Below are 22,941 nucleotides of genomic sequence, written 5' to 3'. Positions count from 1 at the left end.
TGTGGGCATTCATACATGTCCTGGCTGTGTCTTTTATTACCTCCAGTCTTAAACAGTGTTCAGTCAAGGTCCACTCCAATACCACTGCCCCTAGGCTGAGCTTACGGGTAACCTGCTGTATGTGTTCTCTTGTCTGTGTGCTGATACTGTTGGGTGGAAAACACCTTTGGGGGAAGCTTCTGGATTTGAGGTAGAAGGTGTCCCTTCAGGACTCTGCCCCGTCACACACCTGGACTTCTGCACCTCTCTTCCTATGACAAACAAACAGCTTGCTCTTGAAGCACACTCTCAAGGCCTGCTATTTCCTGTTCATGCAAATTAGTCAGCCTGCTATTTCCTGTTCATGCAAATTAGTGTATCAAAGGTTACACTTCTTTATCTTATGTTTTCTGTGAGTTCTCATCTTTATTTTATTTTTTGAGATTAATTTCTTTTTAATTGATTGTACTAGGAAATTTTAATAAACACCTATAACAAAATGAAACCTGAACCCCTCCCATCTATTCTCTATAACAAAATCATTACAAAAATCAATTCAAAATGGACTTATATTTACATATAAGTCAGAAACTGTAAAACTGATAGAAGAGGTCACAGAGCCAATACTGCAGCATTAACGGAGTTTTGAAGCAGATTCCAGAAGCATGGCAAACAGCAGCAAACAAACAGAGAGAATTATCTTAAATAAATCAGATAGAAGAAACAATGGACTAATGGAAAAAATTTGTGCAAGTTTTATATTTTATAAAAGGCAACTAACCATAACGGAACATATACATATATTAAAATCTCAAATGGCATTTAAAAAATGGGTATATGTTATATCTAAATGCGAATCCTTGGTACACTGGGAAGGGGCTTAGACCTGCCTAGGCTCAGAGTTCTCATCTTTAGAGTGCTGTGTTAGCAGAATTGATACGGCATGAGCTTGGTGGTTCTTACTAAGAATGAGCTCCTGTACCATGTGTCTAAAAATGGGAGGGAACTTGAATTAAAATAGATACATGTATACACAGGCCGTGTCTGTGTGTTTCTGTTCTTGTGACACTAAATATAGTTGTTTAAAGCAGCCGCAAAAAATTCCAATTATTTTTCAAGTTCATAGTAAGGACAAGTGGATCAAAAATTAGAAATAAAAATGCACAGCTCAGGAGAGAGTTGACAGGCATTCCAAAGACTGACTTTATACATTTCACTTTCAGGTGACTCCATATTTTCAGGATGCTGGTAGACACTGTCTTGCCTGATAGTTTTAGAATAAAATAAAGGTACCATAGAGAAGAAACTTTTTTGATCCTTCGTTTACTCAGATTATTCTCTTAAGAATGCTTTTGGGGGGACGGGTAAATCTTACATAGAAAATGTAGCACAAACATCTGCCTTCTTTCTATGTGTTTGGGAAAGATTTCCTCCTAAGCAGCAGTCTCCCCTCTGGCTCTGACTGAGAGGCAGCAACTGAGATGAGCAGCCCTGGTAATTTGAAACTTGGGAAGGGAGCCTACAGCCTGCCTTGGAGTGTCTGGGTCAGCCAGTCCCTGGTGAATTCTGGGAGTGCAACCTTCTGCCGGTTCTCCCACGTTTATACCAGGGCCCTTCCACTATTGAAGAAGTCGGCGCTATGTTACTGAACGCGCTGGTTATTTGCCTCAGCTGACGATCTAGAAGTGAGCAGGGGGATGCTTTTCAAGTCCTGGAGAGTGGAGCAGCTGTTCATGGAGGTTAAGACATTAACTAAGTGTCCTCCTTTATCTGAAGGGGTGTGTACGCACATGTATACGTGCATGTTTGTGTGTGTGCGTGTGCGTGTGCGTGTGCGTGTGCGTGTGCGTGTGTGTGTGTGTGTGTGCACGCGCGTGCGAGCGTGCGTGCGTGTGCGTGTGTGTGTGTGTGTGTGTGTGTGTGTGTGTGTGTGTGTAGAGGTCACTGGAAGCTTCTGGAAGGGAGCAGCTGCTGGCTGGGCCCAGTGCCAAGTGGACCACAGAAGCAGGGAAAGGGCAGCTCCAAGCTGGAGTTCTCTCCCTGCTGTTTCAGCCAGCGGGGGACTGCCCTCCAACAGGCTGCTCAAAGAGCAAAGGGGGGTTCATGCCATAGAGGCTGGGGTGCTCAGCCCGGCTGGAAGAGCTGTGAATCCATCATTGTCTGGCAGCAGGTCTGGTGGTGCCAGAGGGCTGAGCTCAACACACAAAGCAGAGAGCCTGTGGCCCCGGGTTCTGAATGGATGTTTTCTGGCAATTCTTCCCTTGAGCTAAATCACAGGATGAATAGATGACACAGACTCTTAAGTCTTTTGTGGAAAACAGGCCTAACTTTGATACATTCACAAGTAGAATTAATTCATTATTCAAATTGCTAAGAAAATGACACCCACATAATCCGTTTTTATTTTCTGGTAAATGCACAAAACACTCCATGCTATTTTTAAATTTCAGAACTTTGTATAGTGTTAAAATAAGACCACAGATTTAGTTACTGGCGGACTGAAAATGTGTTCTTCAGGAATAATTGTGGTGAATGCAAATGACGACAGGACATATTTCAGGAAGAGGGGATCGGAAATGTCCAGTCTTAGTGCCCAGCTCTACATATTACCAATTCAGGTGACAACATCACACAGTTACACAGTAGACTAAAAAAATGAAGCCAAGTCTTCCCTCACTCCAAATGTAAAAGAAATATGATTATAATGAGTCTTCCCCAGCCAGTCCATCCAGCCAGAGCAACAAATGAAACAGGCTTGGGAACAAACAGCCAAAGAACACTTTCCGAGCAGACTCCAGGGAGAGCTCCAGAAGGAAGGAGGTAGGGATGGCTGGGAGCTGCCCACAGCGAGACTGATGATACTTGGACAGAGGAATGTTACTGGACTGCAATAAAGAGGCCCTTAGCTGACCCGAGGGAGAGTGTGCAGGGAAGTCCCAAACTGTTTGGAGTGAACGGAGAAAACACTAAGAGACGGTGCATGTGAACCCTGCTTTCAAGGCACTGGCCAGAGGAGGGCCGGTTCTGGGTAAGATGCCAGACTTGAAGCTGCCTCTGCCAGGCCAAGTAAAGAAGAGTCATGATCGGAAAGAGTGAGATGACGAGAAATGAGCCCTCAATCAGGCTCTGAATCTCCTAGCACCTTGTTCTTGGACACCCAGCTTCCAGAACTGGGAGAAATAGCGTTTCCTTTGAAATCCATTTTTTGTTTGTTTGTTTGTGAGCTGCTGTGTTTGGTGATCACAGCCAGAGCTAAGAGAGCTGTACAGAATTTCCTGCAGTCGGTTGCTGCTTCAGTACACTGTGGACCTGGTCAGCGTGAAGGCATCTTCCCCAAGCCCACCGAGGAGCAAGCTACCCATTAGTGCGTGATTGCTGTCTGCCCCAATTAAATTTGTCTGATTATAAGAAATCAGAGTGACAAAGGTACATTTGCAGACATTACAGCCCAGCCACTCCTCCAGAGATGATAATCGTCCTAAGCAGCTCTGCTCATCAACAACTGAGCATTGCAGTTGATTTTACTGTGGGATGTGTATGAAGGTCTTGGTCACACACGTCATAATGGCTCATTGTGACATCCTGTAGGAGGTCTGGCTGGGGCCTGCCTCCGTACCAGGAACAATCATGCTGTTTGTTGGTTTATTCCTCTTATGGGCATGATGCATCGTGTTTTCCCCGTCTTTGTTTAACCCGTAGAAAGTGGGAGCTAAATTTGGTACACAGCTCTAAAACAGGAAAATGCTAATTTTACCCTTTGCTTTTATTAATGCGCATGAATGTGCACACACACACACACAAATATATGTGCTTTATTACAGTTCGTCCACTTTAACTTTGACCCCAACCCCTTCAAGGATAGTGTATCCTTTTCTGATTTGTATGTTCACTTAATAAAAATGCTCTGAGGAAACTCTGAAGATACCCCGAAGAAACAATAAAAATTAAAAAACAAAGGTTTACAGGTAATGGGAAAAGTGGATCATGAAGCTCAGTGAAAATCCAGCCCATGACTATGGAGCCTGTGCGTATTGTAGACTCAGAGGGTCAAAGGGCATGTGCATTGCAAAGAACCCTGGCTCTGTGCTTTGGGCCATTTATTTTGAGTCAATGAATCACTAGTGTTCCCAGGGCCTTAGTGTCATGCTCTCCAAAGGGCCTTAGTGTCAAATCCCAAACTTGGGGACAAATGACTGAGGTGCCTATTGAACATATCAAAGTGGACCTGGCCGCCAGGTTCTCCCAGCATCCCTCAGTCCCTACTTGTTACGGGTATGGCTGGCATACCTTTCCTCCACCCTGAACTCTCCAGCCCAGGGGCTGGGCTGCCCTTCCCCCAAAGGCTCCCCCCTATATACTCCAGACCTTTTGATTACCGACCCTTTTTTGTACCCTTGGCCTCCTGGCTGCTGCACTGGTTCCCCTCCCTGCCCCTCCCCTGTCGTTTTTTAGTGCGCTCTGGTCAGGAAACACGACATAATCCACTAATAAGAGTTTTATTAAGACAAGGAGAAAGAGATAGATGTGATCAGGCCTGCTGAAAGGACACTTGTGGGAGTATGGGGCAGGGGTGGGGAGCTTGTGGGACATGCGGCCTGATCTTTTAAAGGGCCACTCCGCACATGCCCACACAGGCCTACATGGCTACTCCATGCATGCGCATAGATCACGTGGTCACGCCTCACGATTACGTGACCATGAAACACATGGGTGATGTAGGATGTATGACCCGGAAATGACTAGGCAGAAATGACTAAGTGTCCTGCTGGGGCATGCACGACCATGGCGGCTTGGCTGGAATTCCTGTCACCCCTGACATGGCCCAGCTCAGTATGGTCTGGCCACTCTGGACTCCCCCAGATGTCCCTGTGCCTGCCTCTTACTATTCTCTCCCACATGTCTATAATAAACTTTCTCCTCCTCCATACCAAGGAGCCGTCATGTCCTGTCCTTTTCTTTCCTTTACTTTTTATTTCTTTCCTTTTTTTTTCATTCACTTAGTTCTTTGTCAAGGTTCTGAGGTATATATAATACATTGGGACACTCAAGGAATATGCCTAGCTTTTTTCAAACCCACATTGTAGAATTTGAAGAAGTCCTTCACATGAGTGATTTGTGACTCTCCAGGGGGCCAGCTCAGTGGTAACCGGTTTCCAAAATTATTTGCCCATTTATTTTTTCTGGAACATCTCCAAGAGCTAAGCTTCTTTGAGAAATGCTGGAACAGAATATCACCATTATGAATATTATTATTAGAAATTTAATAACCTTCTATTTTCTCTTAAAATACACAGGGCAATGTCTTAGATGTTTACTGCTGGGATTCTTAATTCCTAATTTTAAAATTTAAAGTGACAACATATAGGTATAAGAGCAGTGAAAACCTCAGAGCTTCAGGTCTCAGTGAGACTCCATCTCAAAAACCAAGATGGCGGCCAACACCTACACTGACATTCAAGGTTGGCCTCTGGCCCAATATGCACACTCACACATACGTGTGCACACTCACCCATGTGCATGTGCGCATATATACACAAGCTTCAGGTTTTATAAACCATGTATAATGTTTTGCAGATGTATCTTGTGAAGTCTGTCTTCTTTCTTCTTTTTATTTATTTTTGACACAGGGATTCATGTGCCCCAGGCTGGCCTTGAATCTTGATATGTAACAAAAGATGGTCCCAATGTTCTGATCATCTTGGGTCTACCTCTGAGTGCTGGGAGTACAGGCGGTATCACCAGCCTGGTTTCTGCAGCAGTGCTGGGAGGCAAACCCAGCCTTGTGCATTCTAGGCAAGCACTCCACTAACCAAGCTCCTTCCCCAGCCCTAGTGAAGTCTTGTGTATTTAGTTTATTTAATGCTTAAGATTTTCAGCTCTATGATAATGTAATGTTGAAGTGGAATCATTGAAAGCATGCAAATTTGATGATATACTTCAGGAAGGCACAGTACTCATATAATTAGAGCCTAAGTTTAACATGGCTTCAGTTTGTGACTGGCTCACTAGATAGATGATATACTAGATATATTCCCTTATGAAAGTTACCAGCTCTGGAAGCATTGGGTTTCTTGGGTATCACATAGGTATTATGATGTATTTACCTCATAGACTTGTAAGATTAAGTCCATTGATGTACATGTCACACACACAATAACACATACACACACACACACACACACACACACAGGTATTTGTAGCACAGCATGTGATTCTTATATAGTAAGTGCCTAGTACATTGTTACAATTTTAGTTTTTGTTTACTCATTAAACAGTTATTATTGAGTTATTGTTAAGTAGGGGTGTTGTGTTGTACATGAACATTTAAATATGGAGTTGAAGTCCTGTCCAATAGCATGTAGTCAAGCAGACAAGCAGCAGTACGTAAATGTATCGATTAACGTGGATATCTATTATAGGTAAATGTAAGTTTGTGAGTTGAGGAATCACGGAGGACAGTCTTGTCGATTCTATGGGGATAAGGTGGAAAGGTGGCACTCCTGTGAAGTTTCCTAGGAAACGGGACATTAAAAACAAACTTGAAAAAATGAGCAGATGTTTGCCACAGACATGACGGCCCTGTCCAGAGGTTTCAAGCAGATCATGAAGTAGAGCAGAAAGATCATCAGAGGCGTGGAAAGAAATATGGCATCAAAGGTTGGCAGAGGCTGAATCACAGAGTCTTAAATCCCAAAGAGGCACATTCTCAGATTATAGTCAGGCAGTGGGAGCTAGTGGGATGTTTAAGCCGAGAAGGGACCCTTTCAGAACCAGGGGCTGCTGTGTTCACCATTGCCTGGATGCTTTCTTAGAAACAGAAACTGTCAGACCCTGCCCAGAACTACTGAATCTGTCTCTAAAAAGGGCTCTGGTGGATTGTGTTTGGGCAAGTTTTCCTACAGGGTTGTCTCAGCGTGAAAAGTTGGAGTGACACTTCTTTAGGGGGTCACTCTGTGGCTCTACGGAGGTTAGGTCAGACATTCTCCACCTACATCCAGGGAGAAGGGTGGGTACAGAGACATGTTGTAGACAAGTTATGATGGAAACGTCTGTGCCCAATACGCCACAGCAGAGAAAGGAAGAGGAGGAGACACACAGCAGAACTCCAACGAAGTTTACTCGATGGGACCTTTGTCACTACCTAGATGTTGCATTAAGAAAAGAGAGGGTACAGGGATGACTCCCAGGTTCCCTACTTTATCAAAAGGTTACACTATTATGCATTAATAGGAGGATGGTAGCAATGACATGAAGTGTTTTATTTTCTCCAGAGAGGGACTAATTTGTGATGATTTTTATTAATAATGTATCAGAAGTACAGTGGACAAACCGGATGGAGCTACACTTACTACTGGATGTTGGACTTACGGTCCCCTCCATGCCCATGCGTATGACTGAAGTCTTGCTTGTGTTACATATTTAGGCTTCATGCACATCCAGAGGGGAGCAGGAGGAACAAATGAAACCAGAAAGAGACAAAGCGAAGATCTGGGTTAACATCAGATGCTCTGTGGGCCTGTATCCGGGGTACTTATCTCTGAAATCTCATCTCAGACCGTTTCCTCTGCGCAATCCACACATAGACATACTAACCCACCTGAGGTTCTCTGACCGCACCTGCTCCCACAACCCCAGGCCCTTTATCCTGCCATTGCCTGGGCTATGAGCATTCCTGCTTTCCTTTCTCTGCTCAGTTCTTATCTTCTCCCAAAGTCGATCTGTCAAGACACGACTCCAAAGCATCCCCCAAACACAAAGGAAGACTAAGAAAACCTGGCCTTGGAAAAAGGGGGGTGGGAACACAGAGAGTGGAGGCATGGGAAGTGACAGAGGAAACTTCTAGAAAGCAATGGTCAGTGGCATCAAGAGTTTTCAAATACTCAGCAAAGACAAAAATTCAAAATGCCTATGGAATTTTATACTTTTTACAAAATGGCCCATCATACTTTTTACCCAGATGGCTTTACAAGTGTCAGTTTTAGACAAAAAGCATACATGGTTGGATGGTAAAGATTGAAACCCTGGGCTTGAGGAGCTGGCACATATGGAGAAAAGTGGCAGAAGGTGGTATGAGTCAGGGGATGTTTCGCTGGAGTGAGATGATTCATCACACAGATGCTGCTGGATGGAGCCTGGCCTAGTCAGGATTCTGAAGCAAAGGAGGAGAAAGATGGGTGAGTGACGAGTCCCAGCTTGGAGGAAAGAGCTCAAGGTGCATGTGGGAGTCATCTGAAACTGGAGGAGAGCATGGCAGAGATGGGCTTGAAGTAGACAGGTTCATAGGGTCATGGTAAGAGACTTAGGGACTAGAGTATTGACAACCTCATTTTCTCAGTGAAGTGGGGTCAAATTTAGTATGAAAACCTCTCTGTCTCTCTGTCTCTGTCTCTGTCTCTGTCTGTCTGTCTGTCTCTCTGTTTGCCTGTTGAAACAAGCCCTTTTCTCTGTTTGGGGAATATTCTTATAGCTAAGAGTAAAGGCTCTAACTAGTCATTTTAAGGCTTGGCAGAAGGACTTAGCTAGAGACACTGCATTTTCTCAAGGAAATCCCAGCGGTGTCCATGATGAATTGCAAGGGTTATTGATTTTCTTTTTTAAAAGATTTATTTATATTTATTTTATGTGTATGAGTGTTTGTCCACATGCATATATGTACACCACATATATGTCCATGGAGGATGGAAGAGGACATCAGATCTCCTAGAACTGGAGTTACAGACAGTTGTGAGACACCATGTGGGTGCTGAGAATTGATCCCGGGTTCTCTTAGAGAATAGCAAGTGCTCTAAACAGCTGAGCCATCTCTCCAGTCCTTGATTTTCATGAGGACTTTTTATTGGGAATTCACAGAATGTCAAAGGCCACGTCTAACTAGGGTGTTATGCCTCATGGACTACTATGGATGACACATTCTTCTGAAATTTCTCACCTTTCATTATTCAAACACATTATTTCAACATCTGTATTTCTGTACTATATAAATGACCCAAGCAGTCAATAACAGTACAGTTGTGGGAGCCACCCATTGTACACGGGAGAAGACCTGAACCATTTTATTTCTTTGGTTCCATTTGTCTTATCCCTTAATAATGAGCATGAACAAACCATGCTGTGTTATCTCTAGTTAACTGTTAATCAGCGTAAGATCTAAGGTGTGTACCTTAAGATTCATGGCTCTATGTCGTAAGTGGCACTATAATATGATAGCAAATGTTAGTACTTACTGAGCTATAGCTTAATGCCATTTATATGTTACAAGCTTCCTTAGAATAATATCATTAAATCTTCATAATAATTCTAAGAGGTAGAAAATATTTCAGTCTTATTTTGTAAAGGAAACCAGTATCTGAAAGGAGGTGCCTTGAAGGTGGTGTGGAATACACCAATGTATCCTTTCTCATATCCCGTCATCTAGCGTGAAATTAGCTTCCACTTTGGCTCAGCTGAAGCTTTCCTGTTTGTTATAAGGATTATAAAATAATAAAATGTGATTTGTAAAATATCATCAAACACTGATATCTAAAGGGAATGTGTCTTTCCCGACATCACAAGTAAAATGTTTATACAGCTGACTGGCTTCCAGCCAAGTCCTATCTTCACTAAAAGGCACATGCCTTTATCTTTCTCAAACAATGACGGACATTGTTTTTCTTAACAAAGAAACAAAGAAGTTGCTCTGTCAAAAAGTTATTAATAATCAGCAACTCGGCAAAGCCACTTTCCCTGGTAGCTGAGTTTAATCCCTTTCACTTTGAATCGCATGCTGTATGTGATGCAAGGTGTTGTTGGGTAAGCGCACACATTACCACACGTTGTAATCATGGCACTAATCATGGGTTTTTACCATTTTCTGATTGTCTAAGAAGTGCCAGTACTGTTTCCTAATTTCATCAATATCAGACATTTCAACAACCCTGGGAGGGAAGTGGTGGTCTCTAGAGGTGGGAAGAATTGCTGGATGCTTAGCTGCTGAGAAAAATGTGTCCTTCATTTAAGGGGAGAACCCAGACAAAAAGAGAACTCTTCAAGGTCACTGATGCTCACATGCAAGCAGACTCTAGATGGTGGTATGCTCTTCATTGGGTTTGAATGTGCCTCTTTGAAGATAGGATTTCTCCTAAAGGACAATGAATGCAGCTGGCATAGCCACTGAGTAGAGAAAATGAGAAGGAACATTCGACCACTGTTTTTTTTTTTTTCCCCCCCCCAAGCCTTATTACAGGTCCTGGAAAAATATGTGTGGCAGTTAAAAACAGCCAGGTGTTTGGAGAGGCCAGCTGGTGGAGGGCAGCTGGTCATGACAGAGACGGGGAAAGCATCTTGAAAAAAGTGGATAGCGAGCCCAAGAGCGGTCACAGGACAGCTTCCAGTGTACGGGAGGCTGTTGACAGATGACCGGTTTTGTGGATGCATTAACTGAAGAAGTCCATTTTGGAAGGTGCAGGGTCTCAGAAAAGCTCTTTTTAATAAGCAGAAGATGGACAACCAGCTTAGAGTCAAGTGGTTCTTCTGAGGCCGGTGGACCAGCATGAGCCACATAGGGCTGCTTACTGGGCAGGCTGCATGGCTTGATAGTGCTGAACACCTCAAAGATAATGCTGAACACCTCAAAGATAATGCTGAACACCTCAAAGGTCTGGATTCCTAGGCAAGTCTCGCCATTGCAGAGCCAAAGGATGAAAGCCTGCTAAAATGTGGACAAATGCAGTGTTTCTGTGGAGCAATGACAAAATAATAAAAAACGCTGTTTTGGATTCTGAACTTTCCATCTAACAAAATTATGTAAGAATCACTGAGTTTTATTTTAAAAGGTATAAATTCAATCCGTTACTTCATCCTATCTATATTCCCAAGACAGCAAAATCCTACCACCACCATCACCACCACTACCACCACCACCGAACACTTCCAGATTCGCTGCAGACAGACCCTCGTGTGCCATCCTCATATCCCCACGGTAGCCGAGAGACCTTGTTATTATCATTCTGCAGATGAGGAAGCTGAGTCATGGGCAGGGAACTGACATAAACAAAACTAAGAAAAGTTGTGTGACATGGGACGGACACAAAAGTTGGTCCCACGTTGCCCGAACCATGCTGCTGGCTGGCTGTAGCAGCTCAGGGCTGGAGATGGAGGTAAAAAGTACAGGAAGGGGAAATGGGTGAAAGGCTACCAGGGACAATTTTTTTAAGGAGAAAAAAAAACCAAGATAGTCTCAAAAGAAAAAAAAATTGTTATGAAATGGACTTAAAGTCCATTTAAAAATCGGTCCAGTGTTTAATTGCTACGGGGACATCAGAGTGGAGAACACCCTATGCATCTTGAGTTAGAATGTTCTCGCCCCACATCCTCAAGTCCTCAGCTTGGTGATCATCAACCTTGGCAAAGTCATAGAGCAGTAAAGAATCAGAGAGAGGAGGCAGGGTGGAGGCGGGGGTAGGAGTAGCCAAGGACACGCAGGAGGCCCCGGCCACAGAATGGTGCTGTGGCTCGTGTGGTGTAACCATCTGTCATGGTCCATAAACCCTCAGGGCTTTGGCTCCCAAAACCTGAAAAGTCTCACATCTTTTGTGGGGTCCTTGGGGAGAAATGAAGCAGGCTCTCTGTTCTGGCACAGCGGTGTATTGTTACACATATGTTCACATTGGTCCCCTGTCTCCTGGGGGAGCTGCCTTTCCTTTATACACACACAGGCACAGTGAGCCAATCACAGAGCCAAGGCCACCCCTTGCCCGTCTCTTCCCATCTCCCCACACTTGCTCACTCTCTCCCTGCCCCAACACTGCTCCGGAAGCAAAGGCCCTCTTTCTGTTCCTCTTCTTGCTGCCAGTCAAGGCAGGTGAGCCCAGGGAAAACACAAGAAGGTCTGCTGAGAAGCTAAAATCAGAAAGCAGGCTGGTTTGAAGGGAGGTGGGAGGCAAGTGCGGTCTTCTGGTCTGAACTGCGGCAGAGGGCCTGGACACGAGTAGCGGAAAGGAAGTAGGGGCATGGGAGGAAGCAGAGGCATGAACGCTGAGGGTGCTTAGTGGCCGAGTGGGGCTGAAAGCTGAAAAATAAAATGCAGACACTTAAAACCAGGAACCTGAGTCCTCCAAGGCAGCTTTAGATTCAATTCTGCCTTCCCTGTGTGCGTTAATTACCTGGTGCCACTCACTGTCAGAGTCCTTCACACAGGAAGTCAGGAAGGGGGTGTGCTCTTGTCTCTCTGCTCCAGTGTGACCTTGAGACTCCCCAGTTCTTTTCCATTTTGCCTACCTGGAGAGGGAGACATTCTTTCCTGTCTCTCTCTGTCTGAGAGGTCACCGTCAGGGTGTGAGATGGTGCAGACAGGTGTGGACAGTCAAAGGCTTTAGCGGGAAAAGGGCCCGCGTTTTTCCCCTAGCAGGAAATCACGGCAACCGGAGGCAGCAGGCGGGGTGGGAGGGTGGGTGCAGGGGTGTGTGCGCACCGTGGACCCCAGCATGCTCACTGCAGCAGCCTCTGCTTTGTTAGTCCGGCAGGTAAAGCTTCAAGACTGATCACCAGCCTCCAGCTGGGCTTGAGTTCTCCGTGTTTTGTAAGATGGGATGGCAGCTGTATGGTTTGGTGCAATGGTGACGCTCCGTGGAACTGCCCACTATCCTTATCGAGAGAGCTCTCAAACCTCTGGATGTGTGTTAGTCTCACGGGTAATGTGTGACAGGCCAGCGAGTCAGGTTAAGTTGGTCTGGGTGTAGCCTGCTCATCAGTGGTTCGAATTCACAGACAAGGATACAAATCAAAGGTTTAGAGATTTTTTTTCCTAATGTAAAACTTAGGAGACTCCCTAGGCTATTGGGCCAGATAAAAGGGCATGCTCCAGTGACATCCCTTCAAGGAGAAGGCACTAAAAAATCAATGCAGGTCATTCTGTTAGAGGAGACGTGATTCAGAGGAAGCCACAGAAATCATCGGATCCCTTCCAGTTTTGTTCTCGTCCTTCATCTGTTTGCATGAGGGAATATTATGGTCCTTGTCTCTCAAACTCAGATACCCATGGGCGCTCAGGAAGCTGTAGGCAGAAAGGACAGGTTTATTATTAGCAACGTGTCCACCGCTAACCCTGGAGACTGAACAACAGAATAATCTCCACTAACAAAACCCACCCCTTGCAGTGCATGTCAAGATAGACACAAAAGCCAAGCACTCGATTTTGTGACCCCTGATCTCCAGGTGAGTAGACTAGGAAGCCAGAAGATTGTGACATCGGAGAAAAGAATGTCGGTTGGAGTCACATGATCTTTCTGCAAATTGGGAAGAGCAAGCCACTGTCAAGAGCTGACCTGATTGGGGCTCAGGAATTCCCTTCCCTGTAAATCTATCAAATAGCATCGGCGGTGACACAGCGGCTTGGCCGAGCCTTGCTGTGTGTCCCGGGTAATCTGCTAAGGAAGGACTTTACATAGATTGTCTCATCTAATCCTCACCGCGGCTCCAGACAGGAAATGCTGTTTTCCTTCTGTTGCAGGCAGAGGAGTTGAGAGTGTGTGTGTGGTTGTGTGGACATGCTTAGCCATCTTGCTGTTGGCAAATGGGAGAGCCAGGATGTACAGCTAGATATGTGACTTCAGAGTCTATGCTCTTAACACTCAGTTCCTGTACTTGGTGTGGAGACTTCCTGAATAAAACCACCCACTTTTCTTGTTTTCCTGTTCCTTGGTTCATTCCTCAGAATCAGAACCTAGTATTTTTTTGTCATTTAAAAATGCACCTTTCTCTAAGAGTTTGACCGTGTGTAGGTGGAAGTCAAACAGTAGCCGAAGACTGAAATTTTTCTTTATGCAATGAAATAATCCCAGAAGGAAGCAGCAATAGTAAAGAGCAAACTCATGGAGTGCGGAATGTTCTCTTGTGTTGGCTCTATCCACTTGCACGGCTGTTTCCTCTGCATTGAAAACTCGATTTTGTACTTTATAATATTCCATTTCTGTTTCAACCAATCATTGTTACAACACTTGCTCATTTTGCAAGACATATTTGAAAACATTCCCAGTGCTATCAGTTATGGGTTATGTGTAACAGGCCTGGACATCTGTGCCTGTCGTCACATGGATATAGTGGAAGGAGGCATGGGCAAGAGAAGGTGTGAGCTTTCTTGACCTTGACTGTCTTCCTACTGATCACTGCAAAATGGCCAGGACAAGAGGACAGCAAATGTTTTCCCAATTGGTATCTGAATGTGTGTCCGTAGCCACTCCCAGGACACGTCTTCCAGTGTCCATTATCTGACACACTCGTCGTGACTCTCCAGCTTCACAGGCCTGCAAGTGCATGCTGAGTGCATGGTGCAGGCTTCGCAGTTACCAATGCTGGCTCCGTTGTTCACAGGGCCAGATGTGGAGGCTTTTCCCTGGCAGAGAAGTTTATCGGGGCATTACAGAATGGTCAGTGATCCGTTCTTTGGACTCCAACGTGAACTTGCAATGGTGTCCCTGTGGATTCATGGTGTCTCTGGCACCTCTGGAAGCGTGTTGCAACGTCTGCATCTTCTGAGGTCAAAAAGCCCAGTATAAACAAATGTCCTTGACACATGTGTTTCCTTTCAAAGGTGTTACTCTGCTGAGCCAAGAGTGCATTTTACTCCCTTGAGTAAAGCACACAGCACTGTCTTTCCGGGCCTGCGGCTCCTCTGCTTTTGGATTCTTGGACAGAAGGGCGTTGAGAGGTCCTGAGAGGAGGAAAGGACATGTTGCTCTTGGCAGAATAGCAGGTGTGGCGGTCGCTGGCCTTGCCCTATGGCAAGGTACACATGGCAGGATGTGGCCGCATCCTTTGATGAAGGGACTGGGTTTTCCTTCCTTGTCATTATACGCTGTAATGTATGTCATTATATCTTTATTTAATTATAAATTATAACTAAAATGAAGTTTGGAATCAATGCAGAAATATTTGCAAACCCTAGAGTGAGCAGGAAGTTTGCAGTGGTCCCCAAGACTCTCTCTTCCACGTGTGTGCAACACCGCAGGATCACATTTCTCTGACATTCCGCACGCCTGCTTTAGCCACTGAAGTGTGCATGGAGGGGAGTGTGCTTTCCTGGGCAGACACAGGAAGGGCAGCCTCTGCTTTCTTTTTCTTTTCTTTAGCACGGCACACAGCTTCTCCATCAGCCAGGTTCCGATTGACATCTCCTTAATGATCCACATGCACTCCTAGAAGCATCAAAAAATATATTCCTGTTTGAAGTTACAAAATTTGGGGATTATTGGGATTATTAATGTAGCCTTATTGGTCAAAAAGCATTTTGTTTAAGGCTCCTTAATGATGACATACAGAAATGTAAAAAGGAAATTGTTTCAGGGCAAAAGAATTGATCTTTCTCTTTTCGCCTTTTGCATGTGATTGTCGGGGCTAGTAAACACAGGAAAGGCTTGAAATGATGTTGCAACACCCAGGCTGAAAGTTTCTGCTCTTGATTTTCATTTTTATTGTGGTAGATATATGCAACATCAACTTTGTACTTTCTACCCTGCTGGGGTTGACCACTTCAGCTACTCCATATAAGGGGAGTTACACGGTCCCTGTCCATTTTCTGATGTAATTACTCAAGTGCAGACCAGGTGAATAACAAATATAACAGAATTGTTTGGGTTCATGGTTCCAGTCCTCCGAGCTCACAGGACTGCTGTGATGGGCTTACTGACACATGTCCTCAAGTGGTACAGAGTCTCTCATGCTGGGAGACGGGGGGCCTACCTGCAGGAGAACTGGTTAACCGGGCTATTCCTGACATAACCAAGTAACCCCAAACCATTAGTTACTGAATGAAGTTATCTATCCTCTCTGTGGGTGCTGTATCTTCATATCACCAAATGGAGTTTAAAGTTCAACATGGGTTTCAGAGGGGACACAAATCAGATCATGTGCTGTGTGTCATCTTTGTGTCCAGTTTATTTAAAGCATTCCCTTCCTCTCCTTCCTTCTCCTCTTCCTCCGTACGTCTCCTCCTGTTTCTTCTGTAAAATTATTAGATTCTGGGTTTTTCCTGGCAATCACATGGATGTATTTCCAGGTCAGTGTTTGCTTCAGAAGACAGAGGGATGACAAAAATCTGCCTTGAAGACTGCCTCTGGCTTCGGGGGCAGTGTGGCCACATGCTTTCCCGGTCAGAGGTCAGCAACCTTTCCACTTGGCATACCAGAACTTCCAGCTCTTCTTTTCCTTGGGTCAGTGGTAGCAGATGCTTTCAAACCCAGAGTGACCAGGTCAGCCCCCCTGCTGCTAATGGCATGGGGGTGGGGTGGGGTGGGGTGGGGAGCTAGCCTATGAGTGGCAGAGGAGAAGATGGTTTTGATCATTTTAACAGCACAGTTGGTGTAGGTTGGGCTCGTGGCAGCAGATGGTTATGGGCCAGGAGCATGGTGATCATCCAAAGCCTTGGAGAACCATCCTATGGATGAGCAAAGGTGGAGGGAAACTTATCCTTCTTTTCAAAAAGTTACATGTCAGAGGTTGTCTGGGGATGTTACACCTTTTCTACAGGTTGCTCCCCCCCAAAAAAAAATTTCATCTGTTAGAAGCATATATGTAGTTACAGGAAGACGTGAGATAGGAAAGGGATGAAGGAAGGAGACGAGATGGTACCAGTTAGAGGATGTGAATCTGAATGCACTGATACAGTTCTTGATCTCTGATGGGGTTGGGGTGGGCAGAGAGCCTCAGGAGGGATAGTGAGCCTTTAAGGTCAGTGCTGGTGTGCCTCTGGGTGCTGCGGCATGCTTGAGGGCCAAAGAGGTGGGAGGGGAGGTTAGGGTAGTGGCCACATTCCTGTCTGGTGGCCATGTTGGAGTTTTCGTTTGGAAAAGAAAAGAATCAGGGGCTGCTTTTTAGAAAGGGGGATGGGAAGTATTGTAATGAAGGTCTGAGTGGGCACAACACACCAGGGCTGTTCGAGTACTTCCCCGTCAGTTATCATGGTGTGTCAAGCATTTTACTCCCAGATAGAGGGCTGTGACGGATATTCCAAGTAGTGGGGATGGGACAGCCTGTGCGAAGCCCTGTGGGTGGAAGAATCTTAGTGAGAATGGGTGTGGATGAGAGCTGTTTGTGGCTGGAGTGGGGAAAGAGGGTGGGTGCTGTGGGGTGTTCTGTATGTCAGATGTGTTGCTCTGATTGGTTAGTAAATAAAACACTGATTGGCCAGTAGTCAGGCAGGAGGAAGTATAGGCGGGACAAGGAGGAGAAGAATTCTGGAAAGTGGAAGGCTGAGTCAGAGACACTGCCAGCCGCCACCCTAACAAGCAGCATGTGAAGATGCTGGTAAGCCACGAGCCACGTGGCAAGGTATAGATTTATAGAAATGGGTTAATTTAAGATATAAGAACAGTTAGCAAGAAGCCTGCCACGGCTATACAGTTTGTAAGCAATATAAGTCTCTGTTTACTTGGTTGAATCTGAGCAGCTGTGGGACTGGCAGGTGACAGAGATTTGTCCTGACTGTGGGCCAGGCAGGAAAACTCTAGCTACAGGTGGGAGATGGTTTACCATGAGGAGCAGCAGGAGCCGCTGTGAAGGGAATATCCTGACAGCGAGGGATAATGTCTTGTCATTTTCCCCATAGGATGTACACATCTTCCTCTGACCCTCTCGGCATAGCACTTTAATAAAGAGCTTGGGCTCTGTACTCCAACTACCAAGGTAGCCCAGTTCTCCAACTTACAAGCTACTGTGGTAGTTCAAATGAGAGCCGTCCTCTATAGACACAACTTCTTAAACACTTGCTCCCCAGGTTGGTGGTGCTGTTTACGGAATGGGTTAGTTACTTTTCTGTAGATCTGATAAAACACCATATCCACGGCAACTTACAGAAGAAAGAATTTCTTTGGTTTATGATTTCAGAGGGTTAGAGCCTGTAATGGCAGAGCTAGCACCAGGCATCAGATGGAAGGCATGGCAGCCGGAAGAGGAAGTGGTGAGCGCACAGCTGAAAGAGGAAGTGGGGAGCTCACCTCTTGAACCACAAGCATAAAGTAGAGGGACCGAGCTGGAAGTGTGGAGCCCACCTCCTGTTACATACTTCCTCTGGCAAGGCTCCACTACCCAAACCTCCCCAAACAATGCCATCAGCTGGGGACCAAGTGTGCAAATGCCCTAGATTATAGGGGGTTGATTCTCATTGGAACCACTGTGGGGAGATTATGGGACCTTTAGGAGGGGGAGCCTTGATGGGGGAAGTACATAGCCGAGGGAGGGCTTTGAGCTTTCTGTTTTCTCTCTGCTTTGTATTTCTGTTGAAGTTGTGATCTCTCAGCTTCCTGCCACCATGCCTGCCACTTACTGCCCTTGCCTCTCTGCCATGATGGACCCTTGTCCCCTGCCATGATGGACCTTTGCCTCTCTACCATGATGGACCCTTGTCCCCTGCCATGATGGACCCTTGCCTCTCTACCATGATGGACCCTTGTCCCCTGCCATGATGGACCCTTGTCCCCTGCCATGATGGACCCTTGCCTCCCTGCCATGATGGACCCTTGTCCCCTGTCATGATGGACCCTTGCCTCCCTGCCATGATGGACCCTTGCCCATTAGGAACTGTGAACCAAAATAAACACTTTTGTCTAAAGTTGCTTTTGATCATGGTAGGACACAGATAAATAACTAATACAGAAGCATAAGCAAATTATTGAATCTCTCTGGGCTTCTATTGCTTCTTGTGTAAAATGGAAATCTGTAACCGGTGGCTTTTCTCTGTCCCGCCTTGTCCTGCTGCTGCTTGTAAATCATCACTAGAGGCTTACTATTAATTATAAACTGCTTTGCCTATTGCTCAGGCTTATTACTAACTAGCTCTTATAATTAAATGAACCCATTTCTGTTCACCTATGTTTTACATGTGTGGCGTGGCTTTACCTGTGTTCTAATACATCTTGCTCCTCTGGAGGCTGGATGGCATCTTCTCCCAACTCTGCCCTTCTCCCCTATCTCTGTTTGGATTTCCTGCCTGGCTCTATCCTGTCTTGCTATAGGCCAAAGCAGCTTCTTTATTAACCAAAACATATTCACAGCATACAGAAAGACATCCCACAGCAGAAATCCACCAACACCTACTTCATGCTTGTCAGAAAATCAAATAAGTTCATAGCTATGAAATCCCAGGGAAAATGGCAGACACTGATAATAAGCAACATATATATATATATGTATATATATATAAAATTTATTATTATTACTATTATTATTATTTTTACTATTATTGTCATCCTATATGGGCAGCATCACTATTTATTAGATGTTTCCCAATCTGTTTATGAATTTAAAAACTCAATTCCATTGTATCCAGGCTATAAAAATGTTTACATTATGGGCAAACAAAACCCGAAGAGGACAAGGTAACTTCAATGTCCTTCTATAAGACGGAACATACTCTTCAAATGAATTATCTTAGAGAAGTCCTCCTTCAAAGCCAAGAGACTAAAATGCTTTCCCTTTTGCCCAATGGTGTTTGAGATTTTTGGAAGAGAGTGTTTTGTCAGTATGGATGGATTCAGGTGATACTTGGGCCTGACAGAAAGCAGAACTAACCCCAGGCCCTTTTATCACCGTATCATTGATGCCCCTGGGCCCTCGTAGGGAGTTTGAGCCAGGAGCAACCTTAAACACTAGCCAGTCATTTGTTCTGATTTAATTGGCTGGTGGTTCACGTTGTGGGGAAAAAAAGAGCTGCCAGCTTAAAAAATTAACAGACAAGCAATTAATTTAACTGAGACACTTCTGTGAAAATCGCAAATACCATCTGCAGCCTCTTGTTTGGATGATGGTAATGCATTTTGCTGAAGTATTTTTTTTTTTAACTCTTTCCCCCAAAAATTAGAGTAATAAGCATCTTCACTTTGCAGCCGTGGCTTGATAGCACGGTGAGTCACCCTGCCCTCCCTGTGGGCTGCACTCTATTATTAAACAAACAAACCTTTATTGAAAGCTCAGTGTGCATGAGGCCTTGTGATGGATGCTGTTATGTGATGCTTCATTTAATCCTCACAGTGATTATATGGAGTCTTGGGCAAGTCTTGGGCTGCTGGCCTTTGGACCCCATCTCACCCTTACTCTGTTCTGTTTTGTGATGCAGGAGGGGTGGCAACCTCCTCTGGTCACTGGCTCCTGGCGGGGTCTGGGCATTCAGAAGCCCTGGGGAGGTAAAGGGTGCAGGTTAGAGGGAAGCCATGCTGCTCAACCCCTCTCTCTGTCTTGTGTTGATCTTCTCTATGCTTCCACCTCCCATGAGCCTGGCAAGCTTGGTTTTAGCTCCCACTTGGTGGCTCCTCCTCAGGTTCCAATACCATTTCTTCCTCCCCTGTTTTCTCCAGTCAAGGATGATGATGCTTCCTGCTGTGATTCTGTGCTAGATAGATCCATTATCTGGTCAGGCCAATAGTCAACACACCCAAATAACTGCTTCTCTGTGTGTATCCACGCTATCACAAATATTTGAAGGGGCAGGAGAAATGAATTAGCAGTTAAGAATGCTTACCCCTCTTGCAGAGGACCTGGGCTCTGTTCTCAGCCTCCCTCTGGTGGCTCAAAACTCACTGTAACTCCAGTTCCAGGGCATCGGATACCCTCTTCTGCTCCCTGAAGCCTCTTGTGTATGCATGGTTCACATAGACTCACATGGGCTCACACACATATGTTGAAAAATACGCAAGCCTTTAAAAACATTTGAAGTAATGTATGTGTCCTTGTTTAGAGTACAATTGTTATACTACCATGTAATTATATTTTTTAACAGATGAAGAAAGTGTGAACCATGCAGACTAAATATTATTCCACTGAGCCAAATATCCCAAGCCTGCCAATATTCTAGTCACATGTACTTTCCTACTACTGTATTGTGGTGGCTACATAGTTCTCTAGGAAGGGGGAAATCTTAGTCATGGGTGAGATCCCATCTGGATCATCAATGTCATGATGGGTTTGTCTAGTTAGCTCAGCTACATTGTGATCTCCTCTTGCACAGTGAGTCTGAGCATCGACATGTGGCATCTTAAGAGAAAGAAATATGATGCCCTTGGACACCAGGTCTTTTGTATCACTGATTAAGAAATACCCACAGCTGGGTACCGCATAAAATAGGGGTTTCATTGAGCTCTCAGTCTTAGAGGCTGAACGTTTGTGTAGCCCGAACTCTCTGGCCTCCAATAATGGCTTCATCATGAATGGCATGATGGCTGAAATGTGTGCAGAAGGGAATGCCACACATGGTAGGAGAAGAAGCAAGAGAGTAATAAAGGGGACATCTTATTCTTCTACAACAGCCCATTCTAAAGGGAACCACTTAGGGTCCCATGAGACCAGCTTCATCCCTTCAAAGGTCATGACCCCCATGACTTAGTCTCCTCCCACTAGGCGCCACTTCTATATTTTTCACCACCTCCCAGGATGGCCACACGGAGGACCAAGTCTCTAACTTGTGAATCCTTGGGAGGCCAAACCATTGAAGTTCAGTCCTGTGGGAGATTTCCTACAAATCTGTACGGCTGCCCAGCACTGACCACTCACCCAGGACACATGATGAATGTTTGTTTGCCTCAACTTGAATAGAAAATAGAAAATAGAGACCTTTGTTTTTTTTACCATGAGTCTATTCAATATCAGATTGGTAACACTCAAGTTTTAGTCGAGTCCTATACATGATCAAATACTTTGGACATTATCATAATTTTAGGCTTGATTTTAAATTCCTTGCATAAGAATAAATCATAGGGTGAATTGTTTTGTTATTTTTTATTTAAAATACTGATGGAATTGCAAATAGCTTTAATTTACCTGTAGAGGCTCCTCTTGTGATGATGGTGGGAGTCTAAAGAGGATAAAAAATTTAAACCAGAAATTCTCTGGTTTCTGAATTCTTTTCTTCAGTTGAATAATCACAGTAGATAGGACCAAGTAGTAGAAAACATCAAAGTCTTGATTATAGTGTGTGTGTATGTATATGTGTATGTATGTAAGTATATGTTGTAGCTGACATTTTCTCCAGTCCTGTCTGGCCCATGGTCAGGACAAATCTCTCTCACCTGCCAGTCCCACAGCTGCTCAGACCCAACCAAGTAAACATACTATAGCATGAATCTTAAAGGTACCTACTAATAAAATCAAACCTGAGGCCAGTTATTGGGGTGAATGCTGGAAGATCAGAGAAGCAGAACAAGCCACAGCTACCTCACCTCGCCAGTTCCTCAGGTGATCCTGCTTCCTCGGACTGGAAGCCTCTGAGTCCTCATCCAGAATGAATCTCAGCTGAACTGCTGCTAGAAGCCTGAAAGCTTAACCAGTCAAATGCTTCTAGTTTCTGGTCTTCACGCCTTATATACCTTTCTGTTTTTACCATCACTCCCTGGGATTAAAGGCTCACTTCTTGGGATTAAAGGTGTGTGTCACCATGCCTGGCTGTTTCCATTGTGGCCTTGAATTCACAGGGATCGAGGGATTTCTGTCTCTGGAATGCTAGGATTAAAGGTGTGAGTGCCATCATTTTCTAGCCTTTGTATCTAGTGGCTGTTCTGTCTCTGATCCCAGATAAGTTTATTAGGGTACACAATATTTTGGGGAACACAATACCACCACAAGACACAGAGACTTATATTGCTTAAATGGCTGTGGCAGGCTTCTTGTTATCTAGTTCTTCTATCTTAAATTAACCCATTTCTATAAATCTATACCTTGCCACATGGCTCATGGCTTACCAGTATCTTACGTGTTGGTACTCATGGCGGTGGCTGGCAGTGTCTCCTGACTCAACCTTCCTGTTCCTAGAATTCTCTTCTCTGCTTGTCCTGTCTATACTTCCTGCCTGGCTACTGGCCAATCAGCATTTTACTTATACAGAGCGATATCCACAGCAATGTGTGTGTGTGTGTGTGTGTGTGTGTGTGTGTGTGTGTGTGTGTGTGTGTGTATTTGTGTACATTTATGTGCATGCACAAGCAAGCATGCATGTACACACTCATG

The 22,941-nt window shown here is 44.9% G+C and overlaps 1 protein-coding gene across 2 annotated transcripts in view; it reads left to right on the top strand.

Moving 5' to 3' along the window:
* Rasgef1b (RasGEF domain family member 1B) overlaps positions 1 to 22,941 on the top strand; it is a 521,256-nt gene that overhangs the window by 224,758 nt on the left and 273,557 nt on the right. The gene's annotated exons all lie outside the window — the stretch shown is intronic.

Source organism: Peromyscus maniculatus, chromosome 10, assembly GCF_049852395.1.
Source record: "Peromyscus maniculatus bairdii isolate BWxNUB_F1_BW_parent chromosome 10, HU_Pman_BW_mat_3.1, whole genome shotgun sequence".
NCBI lineage: Eukaryota > Metazoa > Chordata > Mammalia > Rodentia > Cricetidae > Peromyscus > Peromyscus maniculatus.
The sequence above is the reverse complement of the archived record's forward strand: the minus strand, read 5'-3'. Positions and strand labels throughout refer to the sequence as shown.